Raw genomic sequence first — 15,728 nt, 5'->3', positions numbered from 1 at the left:
GAGTCTAGGTCGGCCTGCCCGAGCCTAGACAACTCCTAGGATCTCTCCTCCCCGACGGGGTCCCTCCTAGGAGCGAGATCCAGGCGCCGCCGGCGATCTTCCGCCACCCCTGCGCACGCGCGGACCGTCCGGCCCCAGGGCGCGGACCATCCAGCCGTCAGGCAGGAAACCTTAGCCTTGCGCCAGGCCGCGGACCGTCCGCCCCTGCGCAGAGAGCACCGCCGCTGGTTCGTGTTGAGTGATTGGCGCCCTAAAAAGGTGTCAACATACTTCTTGGCGACTCCGCTGGGGAAAACACATATAGACCTATCAAATCGGCCCTCAATGGACGGTTCAAAGGATATCTCTGAAGTTTCCACCAGCAATATCATCACGCCGACATGGGAAACCTTGCCGGCTGAGGAACAACTCCTGTTCGAGGAGCGCCAGGAGCAGCTGATCCAAGAAGCAAAGGCAAAGTTCCTGGCCGACTTCAAGGTGGACAGGAACAACAAAGTCGTTCGGCAACGGGCGACAGATCCGGCTTCGCTCCGACCTACTACGATTACCCCCAATGTAAGTAGCACCAACGAACTTCAATCTCTTAAAGCTTACATCGACGAACAACGAGAGCAGTTGCAACGTATCGTAGGGGATATACAAAACCATCATAAAAGGCTAGTGTGTGCGCTTGATAAGTCTACTATGGCAAATCTTACTTCGCACGAGGTTGAATTGAAGGAATATGTCGACGTTTCGACCACGGGGGGTCCCTGGACCGACGAGTAAAATTGTCGCTGCGTGTCCCAGCCCAGATGGGTTGGCGCGAGATGGAACACGAAAGGGGAAAACACGGCTCGTGTTATCTTGCGCCAGGGGGATGCGCTCGTAGTAGGGGTTACAAGCGTTCGCGATAGAGAGAGTGAGCCTGTTCGTCAACCCATTCTCCCGCGCGACCCTCCCGCATGGAGGCCCTGGACCTCCCTTTTATAGATGCAAGGAGAGGGTCCAGGTGTACAATGGGGGTGTAGCTATGTGCTAACGTGTCCGGCAGAGAGGTGCCTGAGCCCTGTGTACATGCCAACGTGGCTGTCGGAGAGGTGCTAGAGCCCTGTGTACGCGGTATCGTGGCCGTCGAAGGAGCGCTTGAGCCCTGTAGAAGCACAGCTGTCGGGGCTGCTGGGACCTTGCTGACGTCTCCTTACTTCTGTAAGGGGCTGAGAACCACCGTCGTCATGGACACACGTGGGGATCCATCATTACTTGTTACCGGGGCGAGCCTGGATGGGACGCCGGTCTTGTTCCCCCGTAACCTGAGCTAGCTAGGGGTAGGGTAATGATGCATCCTCTGTGGCACGGTCGGTCCGAGCCCAAGGTCGGGCGAGGCGGAGACTCCTCCTGAGGCTGAGGCCAGGGTTGGGCGAGGACACAATTCCTTCCGAGGTCGAGGTTGAGGCCGAGCCCTGGGGTCGGGCGAGGACGTGATTCCTTCTGAGGTCGAGGTTGAGGCCGAGCCCTAGGGTCGGGCGAGGCGGAGACCACCTTCCGAGGCCGAGGCAGGGGCCGAGCCCTTGGGTCGGGCAAGGCAGAGACCTCCTCTTGAGGCCGAGGCCCAATGTCGGGCGAGGCGGAGACCACCCTCCGAGGCCGAGGTTGAAGCCGAGCCCCAGGGGTCGGGCGAGGCGGAGATTCCTGTTGCGCCTGAGGCTAAACTTGACTGTTGTCAGCTTCGCCCTAGCGGGTGGCACAGCAGTCGGAGCGGGGCGAGTGGCGCTGTTTTCCTGTCAGGTCGGTCAGTGAAAGGGCAAAGTGACTGCGGTCACTTCGACCTTGCCGACTGAGGCTCGTGTGTCAGGATAAGGTATCAGGCGACCCTCGCATTGAATGCGCCTGCGATACGATCGGTTGGTGAGGTGATTTGGCCAAGGTTGCTTCACAACGAAGCCCGCCCGAGCTGGGGTTCGGGCGAGTCGAGGGTGCGCCTGTTGCTTGAGGAGGCCCTCGGGCGAGGTGTGAATTCATCTGGGACTACTGTTCCCGCCCGAGGCTGGGCTCGGGCGAGGCGAGATCACGTCCCTTGAGTAGACGGAGCCTTGACCTGAATCGTGCCCATCAGTCTCTGTAACTTGTGCTGATGGGGGTTACCGGTCGTGTTTAGGAGTGTTGGGGGTACCCCTAATTACGGTACCCGACAGTAGCCCCCGAGCCTCTAAGGGAGTGTTGGTACTCGCTTGGAGGCTTTGTCGCACTTTTTTGCAAGGGGACCGGCCTTTCTCGGTTGCACTTTATTTCGGTGGGTGCGCGCGAGCGCACCCGCCGGGTGTAGCCCCCGAGGCCTCGAAGGAGTGGTTTGACTCCTCTGAGGTCTTAATGCCTTTCGTGATGCCTTGGCCGACCTGGTTGTTCCCTCATGCGACCTGATCGTAGCCCGGGTGCATGGTCGAGTTCCAAGTTTTTAGGCTGGTTTGTTGACGCTGTCAACGGTTTGGGCGTAGCCGGGTTTTGCGAGAGCAGCCCCCGAGCCTCTGCACGGAGCGAGAGGACGATCAAGGACTGTCTCGACTTTTATTATATGCCCCTTCGTCGCCTTTCCACAAGGAGGAAGGGGGGAAGCGCCATGTTGCCCTCGGAGGGCGTCGAACATGGTGTCTCCAGTGAGTTGCTAACGGGTGATCCGAGTGAACGCATGTGCCCCATTCGATAAGGGTCGGCTAGTGGCCTAGAGGCGCGCTCCAAAAGTACCTGCATGTGATTTGCCGGACCCGGTCCCGTTCGATAGGGTCCGAGGGCTCGATGCCTCCCTCTGATGGGATTCCGTTACAAAATCGCTCCTGCTGGTCTCAGAAATGTCCTAGGGTACCTCGGGAGTGTAGCCCGAGCCTCGGCCATGTAATGGACGTATCTAGAGTCATCCCTCGCTCTGCGTGCTCTGAGGTGGCTGTCGAACCCTTCCGAGGGGCCAGCCTTCGAACCCCTGATCAGTAGTGGACGCGGAGCCCGAGTGCTCTGGGGCGGCTGTCGAACCCTTTCGAGGGGCCAGCCTTCGAACCCCTGATCAGTAATGAGCTTGAAGTCCGAGTGCTCTGGGGCAGTTGTCGAAACCCTTCCGAGGGGCCAACCTTCGAACCCCTGATCAGTAGGGGGGCTCGGGGCCCGCTTCCTTCGCGGAGAAGGATCCCTTTCGAAATATCCCCTTTCCCGGTCCCTGTAGCAAGAGAGAGAAAGGGGAAGAGGAAAAGGATATGAATTTAAATGGTGGGGCACACCTTTTTTTGACGCGGTCATCATGGCAGAGGTGAAACGACGTTCGCTTCGCCTGCCAAAGGTGTCGCTTGCCCTGCCGAGGAGTTAATGCGACGGGACGGGTGGTTCGCGGGGTGGCCGCGTGCGCGTGCCGTTCGAAGGACGGAACACGGGCGTGTTGTCTTCACGCCGTGGGGAGGGTTCCCTTGCTGCTTCAGGAGGGGACACGAGTCTGCAGGCGATTTGACCGCTACTTCTGCCCGTCTGCTGCCGCCATTACTACCGGTCCACTTTTGGCCATATCGACCGTTGCGCCTCCTCCCACGACTGACTGACCTGTGATCGATGTGCTCGATTGGCACTGTAGGGCCATGCGCAGGGTTGCCTCGAGTCGCGGCACTGGTTCCGCAGTCGAGAAGGCGCGACATTGGCGCAAGTGGCGGTGCAGTTTCTTGCACGTAGTAACCGACGCGCCGGTTACATGATGTGTGGGCCTGGGCCTCCATGCTGGATGCGACGAAGCCGAAGGGGTGCACCCCCACGGTGCGGTTGCATGCCACCTGCATGGCAGTCCGCCCTTTCGACCGCTGGTTTCGGCGAGGACGGAGGAGTGCTTGTAACCACGGGGCGGTTACATGCTCCGCGCGCGGCGGTTTGGCTTCCTCCGTTTTGGGTCAGCTTGCATGACGTGTGGGACCTAGCCCCCGTGTCGTAGAGGGAGGACCCTGGAGCACGTTGGTGAAGACTTTGTCCGTAACGCCTGAGGACGTGAGTGTGGAGAGCCGCCTTTAAAAAGGGGTCGATCCCCCGAGCGGTAGCCATGCCTTCGCACTCCCCTCATGTATCGCGCCCTTCCACCTTCCGAGCCCCCGGATGGGGAGCACCCGCGTTGCCTTCGTCTTGCTGCTGTTGAAGGAGCACGACCTCGCGGGGGTTGGCACCCTTCAGCCATCGCTCGGCTTCAAGGATTTTCATCAGGCAGCCCGGCCGCATTCCCTCACTAATGGTCACCTAGGATGGTGACCACCAGTTCGATGGTGGGGAGAAGCAAGCCGGGCTGCGACCTCTGCCCCGCCCTCAACTTCAAGGATCTTCATCATCCGTGGTGGGAAGGAGGGCGGGGCGAGCCGGGGCCTGTCTCCGCGTGGGTCGGCGACCCGCTTCTTCCTCCGGCATCCGGGGGAGGAAGACATCCTCCAGCTCTGCGGAGGAGGCGTCCTCCAGCCATGCGGGGGAAGGCGAACTGCTGCTGCCTGGCCAGGGTGCAACATTCCGTCCTCCGCCCGAGCGACTATGGCCGGCTGCACTGGGGGGTCACACAACACGTCGTACGCCACAAGGGGCAGTACTCGTGTTTTGGGACGGTCCCATTCTCGTTCTCGTGGCGAGAACGGGAGTGAGGACCTACCGGTGCGCTTTGGGGCGGCCGCCGCTCGCTGGTGCGGTGTTGGTGGGCAGGTGGCCGCTGTCGTCGGTGCTGAGGTGGTGGCAGCCGGAGAAGGTTTCTCCACCGACAGCACCGTCAGTGCCACCTGCGCTCCGGGCCTCCGGCTCTTTGGCTTTAATGGCTGGTTCTCGTCCCCCGCGAGGGGACGTGAACGAGGGCCTTCCAACGGTAACGTTCGCCCTGGGGCCATCGCTGCTGTTGTCTTGTCGTCCGAGACGGAGGTCGTTGCCTCGCTGTTGGTGCAGCGGTCGCCGGCGAGCCACCCGGAGCTTGTCGTCCTGCAGGCCCTCTGGTGTGGAGGTAGTTCATACCCGCGGGAGTGGAACCGGAGTTCTGTTTGTAATGGCACCTTGAGTGCCGGTGTTTGTTCATTGTGGCTGTCAAAGCCTGAACATCTGGGTATTTGAGCGTAATACCGTGTTTCTTCCTCATTTTGAGCACTAGGACTCGCCTGTCGGCTAGCTGAACCGCTTAACCGAGTGTGAGTTGCCCTGTGCGGAAGGTGACGAGTGAGGTATCCGTATCCCCGAGGCGTAGGAGTCCCTCGGCTCGGTCGACCTTACCACTCAAGGCTTCTCTTGCTCAGTTTAAGAACCCTCGGCTGCTCTGCAATGAGCTGGAGCCGGAGGCAGCGGTGTCAGCATGGACAGAGGCGGAGTCGACTCGAAAAGAGTCTTTGTCGGCCTAGGAGCAGGTGGCTTCCTAGGCCGAGGAGGTGCAGCGGCGGCGGTTGGAGCTTGGCTAGGTCATCCGCGAACGGGACCAACCCCGGAGTCACGCTGCCGAGGCCGTGAGCCGGGCTGAGGCCCTCGGGGGATAGCTGGCTGAGGCTACGGAGCGGCCAGCCGAGGCGTCCGCTCGGGCCGGAACCCTTGTAGAGACTCTGGCTGCGATGGCCCAAGCGTGGTGCTGGCTTCCTCCTTCGAGGTGGAGATCCTTCCGCCCGTGTCGCCGTCTGAGGCCGGGCCAGATTCCGCCGAAGGTGGAAACGACGCCGAGGGTGCTGCTGCTCCCTCTGTCGATGTCTGAACCTACAGGAACAGTTTGTCTGTAGTATGCGTATGCTTGTTGCGACCGCCGAGGCCCAAACATCTTATTGTCGTGTTATAAAGCTGTGTTTCCTTTCCTCTTGTTTCGAGTATCAGGACTTGTTCGTCGGTAGCAGAATCGCTTATCAGAGCGAGAGTTACTTTTTGCGGAAGGTGATGAGTGAGGTATCCGTATCCCAGAGGCGTAGGAGTCCCTCGGCTCGGTCGGCCTTGCCGCTTACGTGTACTCTTGCTCGTCTGCAGGATTCTGTTATCGATATAGTCGAGAAGGCACGAAAATCGTTCTAGAAGAAAAGTTTTCGAGCGTTAGGACTTGTTTGGTAGCAGAATCACTTATCCGAGCATGAGTTACTTATCGCGGAAGGTGATGAGTGAGGTATCCGTATCCCGGAGGCGTAGGAGTCCCTCGGCTCGGTCGGCCTTGCCGCTTACGTGTACTCTCGTCGTTTTCAGGATCCCGCTATCAAAGCAGTCGAAAAGCGCGAAAGACGTTCTGGCAGAAAGACTTTTTCCGAGGAAAATTTTGACGCAGAGGGGGTTCCCCCCTTCTAGCCCCCGAGGGAGGGTCGGGCTTTGCCGAGGCAAGGCTGACCCTTCCTTGACGGTTAGACTTTATTTATGTATGAAAAGAGAACGAGGTGTATGAACGACTTGAAACATCTTAAGGGTAAAAGCGATGTAGTTGTTGGATGTTCCAAGCGTTACCGTAGACCTCGCCTTGATCGTTGGCCAGCTTGTATGTTCCGGGCTTCAAAATCTTGGCGATGGTGAACGACCCTTCCCAGGGAGGAGTAAGCTTGTGGCGCCCTCGAGCGTCTTGGCGCAGCCGAAGTACCAAGTCTCCCACCTAGAAACCTCGGGGCCGAACCCCTCGGGCGTGGTAGTGTCACAGGGACTGCTGATACCGCGTCGAGTGTAGCAAGGCCACGTCCCGAGCCTCTTCCAGCTGGTCCAGTGAGTCTTCTCGGCTGGTCTGGTTGCTTCGGTCGTCGTACGCCTTTGTCCTCAGGGAACCATATTCTAAGTCTGTGGGCAGGATAGCCTTGGCCCCATAGACTAGAAAGAACGGTGAGAAACCCGTGGCTCGGCTTGGCATCGTCCTCAGACTCCAGACCACCGAGGGTAGTTCCTTCATCCACCGCTTGCCGAACTTGTTGAGGTCGTTGTAGATCCTCGGTTTAAGTCCCTGCAGAAGCATACTGTTGGCACGCTCCACCTGCCCATTCGTCATGGGGTGAGCTACGGCGGCCCAGTCCACACGGATGTGGTGGTCCTCGCAGAAGTCCAGGAACTTCTTCCCAGTGAACTGGGTGCCATTGTCGGTGATGATGGAGTTTGGGACCCCAAAACGATGGATGATGTTGGTGAAGAACGCCACTGCCTGCTCGGACCTGATGCTTGTTAGGGGTCGGACCTCGATCCACTTGGAGAATTTGTCGATGGCGACTAGCAGGTGCGAGAAGCCCCCGGGTGCCTTCTGCAAGGGACCAATGAGGTCCAGACCCCACACAACAAACAGCTAGGTGATGGGTATTGTCTGCAGGGCTTGAGCGGGCAGGTGCGTCTGTCTTGCATAGAATTGACACCCTTGGCAAGAGCGCATAATCCTAGTGGCGTCGGCCACCGTGGTCGACCAGTAGAAGCCTTGTCGGAAGGCGTTCCCAACGAGGGCTCGAGGTGCTGCATGGTGACCGCAAGCCCCCGAGTGTATCTCTTGCAATAGCTCCTGTCCTTCGACGACGGATATGCATCGTTGGAGATAGAGATGGCAACGGGGCCCCGTTCCCCGATTCCCCGCGGGGAATTCACTCATTAGGGGATGGGGATGGTTGCAATTTGCTCCCCACGGGGAATTAAATGGGAGAAAAACTATCCCCATCGGGTCTGGCGGGGACGGGTATGGTATCCTATTCCCCGTCCCCGATCCCCGCGGGGCCCCATATAAAAGCCAGCAAATATTTGGGCCCATAGAATTAAGGCCCATGAACGGTGTGCTCCGGAAGACTGGAACCCTAGCTTCCTACCGCTTTCCCCGTACGGTCGTAGCCGCTTTCTCTGCCTTTCGTTCATCTCGTCGTCGGGCCGCCGTCCTAGCGTCCAGGAGATCCGGACGAACACCCCCTCGCCGCCGCACCAAGGCTCCAGGCCAAGCGTCGCGCACAACGCACTAGTTGCAGACTTGCGCAGTGCAGGTCGCGCCGCACCAAGGCTCCAGCCTTCAGGCCAAGCATCGCGCTCGCGCACTAGTTGCAGCTTGCGCAGTGCAGGAGCACATCAACACATCCCGTCACCGCTACAAGGATTGATCAAGCATTCAAGGTTCCAGCTCAAGAGTCCAGAGAAGTGTGTACACGAGCACAAAAAAATATTCCAGGTTTGTGGCCACATGCTCGCCTAATCGCCTACAGGCTACAGGTATCTCTCAATTCCTCTCCTTCACCATTCGATTAGTTGTCATATTTATTGATCCCTCATAGGCTCGTACTAGAAAATCCATGCTATTGTGTTTATTTATTAATCCATGTATTCCATCTAATTTAGCGGTTGTGGCCGCTACAGATCCTTGCCTAGCTCCAGCCACTGTCCATTGCTGTCAGCACCATGACTTCCTCCTCACTGCCTCAAAGTTCAGGCGACGACGTCGACACAAGAAGGTGAGAACTGAGAACATAATTCCCACTCCATATTTACTTTGGAATTTGGATCTACCTGTATAATCTTATATGATTGTGGATGGCTTAATTGTTGAGTGACTAACGCTAACCCACCGGTGATCCTCACAAAGGGACACCTCGAACAAGAACTGGCTACCACATGCTACCAGTGATGCAGCAGCCACAACCCCTATTGTGTCATCTGCTACTCCCAAAATAGCTGCTGGAACTGCTGTCATGCCATGCGCTAGTGTCGGTAATTCCTCAATGTCTGATGCCATGGCTCCCCGTCATCCACCACAACCACGTGTGAAAAAGACCATCGCCAAGAAAAGAAGTCGCCTTGCTACCGAAGGATCACCTTCTGCTCCGACTACTCAAGAACAAGACGCGTCAACCGTGGCTGGTACACAACTATTAAAATCATTGGGGTTCGATTTCAAGCACGCTAACCTCTTATTTGATCTTGTTATTACAGTTCGCTTAAATTTATGGTTGCACATGTATATCTGGAATGGGTATGCATTTATACTATGTATTTATACATCCACATGTATTCTATGTTTTATATGGTTGTACATGCTTATTTATATTGTTATCGAATAGCGATGTTGTGCATATATATTCTGTGTTAAAATGCAAGAGATGGTTGTACGTGTAAGTTTATATGATCTAATGAAACTGATCACTGCTGTGCATATTTTAAGTATGTTATTTTCAATTATTGTTCATCATGTTAATTTATATTTATTTCTCAACTTTCGGATTCAGTGGCAGCCAACAGGAAACATTGTCACAACCGCAACCAGAGTCTATCAATGATTCAGAGCCAATACAAATAGATGATGATGAGCCTCGACTAGAGGATGTGGACTTTGGAACTAAGAGAAAGCTTACTTCTGTTGTTTGGAAAGATTTCAAAAAAGTCAAAGTTCGTGATGATGTCAAGGCTCAATGTCTACATTGCCACAAGCAACTTGGTGGGAAGAGCACTAATGGGACTAAACATCTCCACGACCATTTGAAAATATGCACACTAAGAAGGATCAAGCTCATGGGACAGAACAAAACACTTGCACAATCATCTTTAAGGTTAAATTCACAGGAAGGAGGGAAAATATCTGTGGAAAATTACACATTTGATCCTGAAGTTGCTAGGAGAGAGCTTGCTTCCATGATTGCATTACATGAATATCCCTTATCTATTGTTGACCATACTGGTTTTCGATGATTTGTGAGTGCACTTCAGCCATTATTCAAGATGGTGACTCAAAACACAATTAGGTATTTTTATAGTTAGCTTCAGTTTCTATTTGATGTCACATGATATTTACTTTCACTTAGTTTGTTATTAATCCCATGGTTGTATAATTTTAGGAAGGACATAATGGATGCATACAAGGAAGAACAACGAAAGGCCTTAGCCTACATGGCTGGAACAAAGTCAAGGGTGGCTATTACTACAGATTTGTGGACCTATGATAATCAAAAAAGAGGGTACATGGCTATTACAGCCCATTTCATAGATGATTCATGGACACTTAGAAACATTATCATGAGGTACTCGATCTTCACTTAGAAACATTATATCTTGCTGCCTTTTTCTGCATGTATAAATTAAAACTTGGTCTATGTGTAGGTTCATATATGTACCTGCTCCACACACAGCTGAAGTTATTTGTGAAGAGCTATACGAAGCATTGGTGGGATGGAATCTTGATGGGAGGATCTCAACTCTAACTCTTGATAATTGTACAACTAATGACAAGGTAATTCCTGATCTAATCAAGAAGATTGGAAAATCAAAGTTGATGTTAGAGGGGAGCTTGTTGCATATGCGTTGTGCTGCCCACATTCTTAACTTGATTGTTAAGGATGGTTTAGAGGTGATCAAGAGTTCAATTGCATCCATCCGTGAAAGTGTTGCATTTTGGATAGCCACGCCTAAAAGATTAGAGAAATTTGAAGAAATTGCGAAGCATGTCAAGGTCAAAGTTAACCATAAGTTAGGTCTTGATTGCAAAACTAGGTGGAATTCCACATACAAAATGCTTTGTATTGCATTACCTTACAAGGCTGTTTTTGACCGTGCAAGACGGGTTGAGAAGCTATTTGATTGTGCTCCTACTGAACAAGAATGGGCCTTTGCTAGAGAGGTGCTTGATAGGCTTAAATTGTTTAATGATATCACTGAAGTATTTTCTGGAACAAATTATGTCACTGCCAATATTCAACTTCTTAAAATTTGAGGCCAAAGAGTAGATTCGGCAGTGGGCTGTATGTGGTAATCCCATAATAGAAAAAATGTCATCTGATATGGTTGAGAAGTTTGATAAGTATTGGAAAGAAATTCAAGGACCAATGGGATTGGCCACCATTCTTGATCCTAGGTTTAAAACTGACTTTCTCCTTGGGTTCATTGAAACTCTTACCGGTGAATCGAGTCAGGCTTGTATAGAGAAACTTGACAAGGTCAAAGAGTCTCTATATGAGTTGATGAAGGAGTATGAAACGGAAGAGGATGAAGATAACACAGAGTCATCAACACCTGCACTTTTCAATTCAGGTGTACTATCCACAATCAGTGCACGTGTTGCTAGTAGAAGGCCAACAACAATGAGGTTCAAATCTGAGTTAGAGAGGTACTTGGAGGATGAGTTGGTTCCAATCGGCACAGAAAACTTTAAGATTCTTGATTGGTGGAAGGTGGCTGGTACACACTATCCCACATTAAGGAAGGTAGCACGAGATATCTTTGCAATCCCAGTTACTACAGTTGCATCAGAATCAGCTTTCAGTACTAGTGGGAGAGTTCTTAGCGAACATCGTAGCCGACTCACTCCAGATATCTTGGAGGCCTTAATGTGTTCACAAGATTGGCTACGCAATAAGTATAAAGGTGAGAATGTTGTATTATTCATGCATATTGCACAATTCTATAAATTATAAAACTCTTGTGGTCTACAAAATATTTCTTTTAATGTCTTGTGTAGGTGGCAATGAAGATACTGCAAGCTTTTGGAGTTGTCTTCAAGAAATTGAAGATGATACTAAGGTATTATGCTCCAAAGTTAATATTGACTATGAACTGTGTTACTTTTCTTGTGAAAAACCTAGCTAATTTGTATCTATTTTGTTATTGTTTGCATGTAGGGTCTTGCACTGGTTTGAGTTAAAGACTGGATGTATGTGGGCATCAATATCATCTTTGGCTGATATGACCTAAGAAACTTTTGGAGGTTCTTTTGGATAGTTGCCTGTTAGACACTGAGCAACTATATTGCTCCAACCAATGCTTTTGAAGTACTGTCATCTGGCAATTTGGTTCTGTTATATCTAGACATGAACTTATGTAATATGTTATTGGCTAGACATGAACTTATGAGTGGTGACTGATGTGTGCGGTGTGCCTATGTGTTTGGTCTGTACTCTGTAGTGAGTGAGTGATTAGTGCACAACAAGTCATCTGTCAGCAATCAGCAACACAAACAATATGAATTTAGTATGAATTAACTATGCTTACAAGCTTATTATCCTTTGATCTTTACTGGTTGGAAGTACGAAGTAATATGTAATTTAATTATGTTAGTGTCATGTGGGTAAATAGTTTAGTACATATTCTGTTATAATTATTGTTTTATAATGTGATCTGTCAGCACTCAGCACCAGTACATGTTTTAAGCGGGGGCGGGGAACCCCGCGGGGAAAAAATCCCCAAGCGGGGACGGGGATGGGGAAATTTCTCCCCCGTCGAAGCTAACGGGGACGGGGACGGGGATTTTCTTACCCCGCGGGGACGGGTATGGGAAGATAACCCCCGACGGGGAAATCCCCATTGCCATCTCTAGTTGGAGAATGCCTGAGGAGTTGCGATGGTAGAGCTCCTTTTCATCACCCAGTAAGACGAATGACTTGGCGCGCTGCGCCAGTTGCCGAGCTTCGGCCTTGTTGAGGGGTAGCTCTCCTCGGTGGAGATATTCCAGGTACGGGGTCCGCCAGTTTCGATTAGGCATGACCCCATTCCACTCTCCCTCGACGCGCAGTGCCTCACCCTCGGCGGCCGAAGACACCTCGGGCTGGGTCGAGGCCTCCTCGGGCTCGGGCGTGTCGTCGATCTTGACGGAGGGTTGATGTATGTCTCTGGAGAAGACGTCCGGGGGAACTGTTGTCCGCCCCGAGGCTATTTTAGCCAGCTCATCCGCAGTCTCGTTGTACCGTCGAGCGATGTGGTTGAGCTCCAGCCCGTAGAACTTGTCTTCCAGACGCTGGACTTTGTCGCAGTAGGCCTCCATCTTCCGGTCGCGGCAGTGGGAGTTCTTCATGACTTGGTCAATGACAAGCTGCGAGTCGCCACGAGCGTCGAGGCGCCGAACCCCTAGCTCGATGGCGATGCGCAACCCATTAACCAGAGCCTCGTACTCGGCCACGTTGTTTGACGCCGGGAAATGGAGGCGCAACACGTAGCGGAGATGCTTCCCGAGGGGTGAGATGAAGAGCAGGCCAGCACCTGCTCCTGTTTTCATTAGCGACCCATCAAAGTACATGGTCTAGAGTTCCGGTTGGATCGGAGTTTGTTGGCAACTGGGTGTCGACCCATTCCGCCAGGAAATCCACCAAGACTTGGGACTTGATGGCCTTCTGAGGAGCGAACGAGATTGTTTCGCCCATAAGCTCCACCGCCCACTTTGCTATCCTACCCGAGGCCTCTCGGCACTGGATGATCTCCCCCAGGGGGAAGGATGACACCACAGTCACCGGATGAGACTCGAAGTAGTGTCGCAACTTTCGCCGCGTCAGAATTACTGCATACTGTAGCTTCTGAATTTGCGGGTAGCGGATCTTGGTCTCGGACAGCACTTCACTGATGAAGTAGACCGGCCTCTGGACGAGTAGCGCATGCCCTTCTTCTCGTCTCTCGGCTACGATCGCGGCGCTGACCACCTGAGTGGTTGCGGCTACGTAGATCAAGAGGGCTTCTCCCGCAGCGGGGGGCACCAAGATGGGCGCGTTTGTAAGGAGCACCTTTAAGTTTTCGAGGGCTTCCTCGGCCTCGGGGGTCCAAGTGAAGCGCTCGGTCTTCCTTAAGAGGCGGTACAAGGGTAGGCCTTTTTCGCCGAGGCGCGAGATGAAGCGACTCAGAGTTGCAAGGCATCCCATGACCCTTTGTACTCCTTTCAAGTCTTTGATAGGCCCCATGTTGGTGTCACACCCGGATTTTGGGGCACCAAGATCCGGGCGCGAACATAATCACCAGGTGTGCTGGGACCAAGTCTCACACATATGATGAATCATGGCACAGGATCGAATGTCACATCTTTACTATATAACAGGAGTTCTATACAAAATAATTAAATAATTACATCATATGAGGAAACGATCCAGCAACCCAAAGTTGACTGGGAGACGACGGCCTAGACCACTCACGAACTCATCACAGCATCCTCCACGCGCCTCATCCTGTGGTACCTGTTCTTGACCTGTGGGGGGGTGTGAGACAGCAAGAGTGAGCTCACATACGTTCATCGCTCAGCAAGTTGTGGGGAACAATGTGCATGAACTCGCCAAAGGTGGGAGCTCACGTGAAGTGTAAGGCTTACCAAAGAGGATGGTTAGAGCTGAGCATTGCTTTTAAAGTTGGTCAAAATTTTATTAGCAATTACTAAGTATAAGTAAATACCAACCCAATTAAATAGTAGAACAAAAGTAACAACATCACCTGCGATGCAATGCATATGACAAATTGAGTTTAAGTTCCATAATTTAATCATGTGAGTGTCCGAGCTGCTCATGACCGTGAGCACGGCTAGTATACCAGTTTTACACTCTGCAGAGGTTGCGCATCTTTACCCACAAGTCATGTTACCCATCTGCCAAGGGATCGCGACTTCCCATACACCTCTACCGAGGAGGCGAGGCAGGGTAACACTACGAGGCCTTTACAAAGTTCCACTAGCTTCAGAAAACCCGCTACAGTTTATAGGAAGCTCCAATGCAGGAATCCCTTGCAGGACCGCCATCGCAGCAAAATCCTCCCGAGGGCCTCCCTACACTGACCACTCCCCTACTGCCCTTGCCCCTTTCGGGTAAGGTAGTCTTCCACTAGCTTTCCTAATTAATCGGCCAAGGGCGTCCCATTAAACCCTTGTGGTAGCACTGTTTTCCCGGGTGGTTCTCCATGTTCCAATTAACATAATGATCTTATCATGAACAGTGATAATAAACAGATAATAAAAGTGTGATCATGAATAATGTATCTTCATACCCAAAACCACATAAAGCACTAGCAAGTACTACCCAAAAAGTTCAGTGGTAAACAAGGTATAAAGATAGACAAACTAGGGTAACCTATTGGGTCCCATCAAAATTAACCTATGCAGATCATTATGATTAATCAGAACATGAATAGGTAAAAAGAAGTGATCAAGGGCACAACTTGCCTGGGACTTGAGATTCCAGGTACCAGGATGATCTTCAGGTGACTCGTGACCTCACGCTAGTCGTAGCAATACAGACAAACATGTATAGGCAAAATTAACATCACACCAAGCATAAGAATAACTGAGTAATAATAATCTAAGCGTCGCTACGAGATCGTGGGAACAAGAATCGCTAGATTCGGGGTTACGGTTATGAAGTTATGGTTTTCCCGAAGATCCACGTGGTTAAGTATATAATAGACTAAGTGCAACAATTTTAACCTATATCTCACAACAACAAAAAAGTTAACAGATGATAATAAATATTATGGTGAGACTAACGCAACTAGAATGGATCAAAACGGAGTTATGGTTATTGAGTTATGAATTTCTGAAATTATTTAGCACCTAGAATAGATTAATTTAATCGAGCAATTTTAATTCAAGTTTTATGGTTAAACAAAGGTACTAGGTGATAAACAATATTAATACAAAATTATTACAACTGGGATTACTCAATTTGGAGTTAAAATGAATTTACTATGCACTTTACAAGTTTCTAGATTTCTTTTTTTGTATTAAAACGAATTTCTATAAATATTTCTCTGTTTTTAAACATCTCTGGACTGGGCCTCTAATTCTGGAAAACGCAGGGGCTAAACTAAAAAGATTCTCGAGACTCAGAGGGCTGTTGTATTGGACGGCGGGTTCATTATAAAATACCCTAGGGTTTCTTTAGCAAAATGTACCCGTGAAGGGGTATGATGTGATCTGGGCCGTTGAATCCTGTTCCGACCGCCGAGATTAGACGCTGACATTATAACCTGTTATGTGAAACTGACCATTGGATCTAGCATCCACGGATGAGAAGCGATCCCACCCCGATCAATCCTCCACCGTCCGATACTACGCCAACGTTCCAGATCCCCCCCCCAGCGAA

The 15,728-nt window shown here is 51.6% G+C and overlaps 1 pseudogene; it reads left to right on the top strand.

The window, feature by feature from the left end:
* LOC103630067 (mediator of RNA polymerase II transcription subunit 28-like) overlaps window positions 1-15,728 on the top strand; it is a 65,629-nt pseudogene that overhangs the window by 1,209 nt on the left and 48,692 nt on the right.

This window comes from Zea mays, chromosome 6 (genome assembly GCF_902167145.1).
Source record: "Zea mays cultivar B73 chromosome 6, Zm-B73-REFERENCE-NAM-5.0, whole genome shotgun sequence".
NCBI lineage: Eukaryota > Viridiplantae > Streptophyta > Magnoliopsida > Poales > Poaceae > Zea > Zea mays.
The sequence above is the reverse complement of the archived record's forward strand: the minus strand, read 5'-3'. Positions and strand labels throughout refer to the sequence as shown.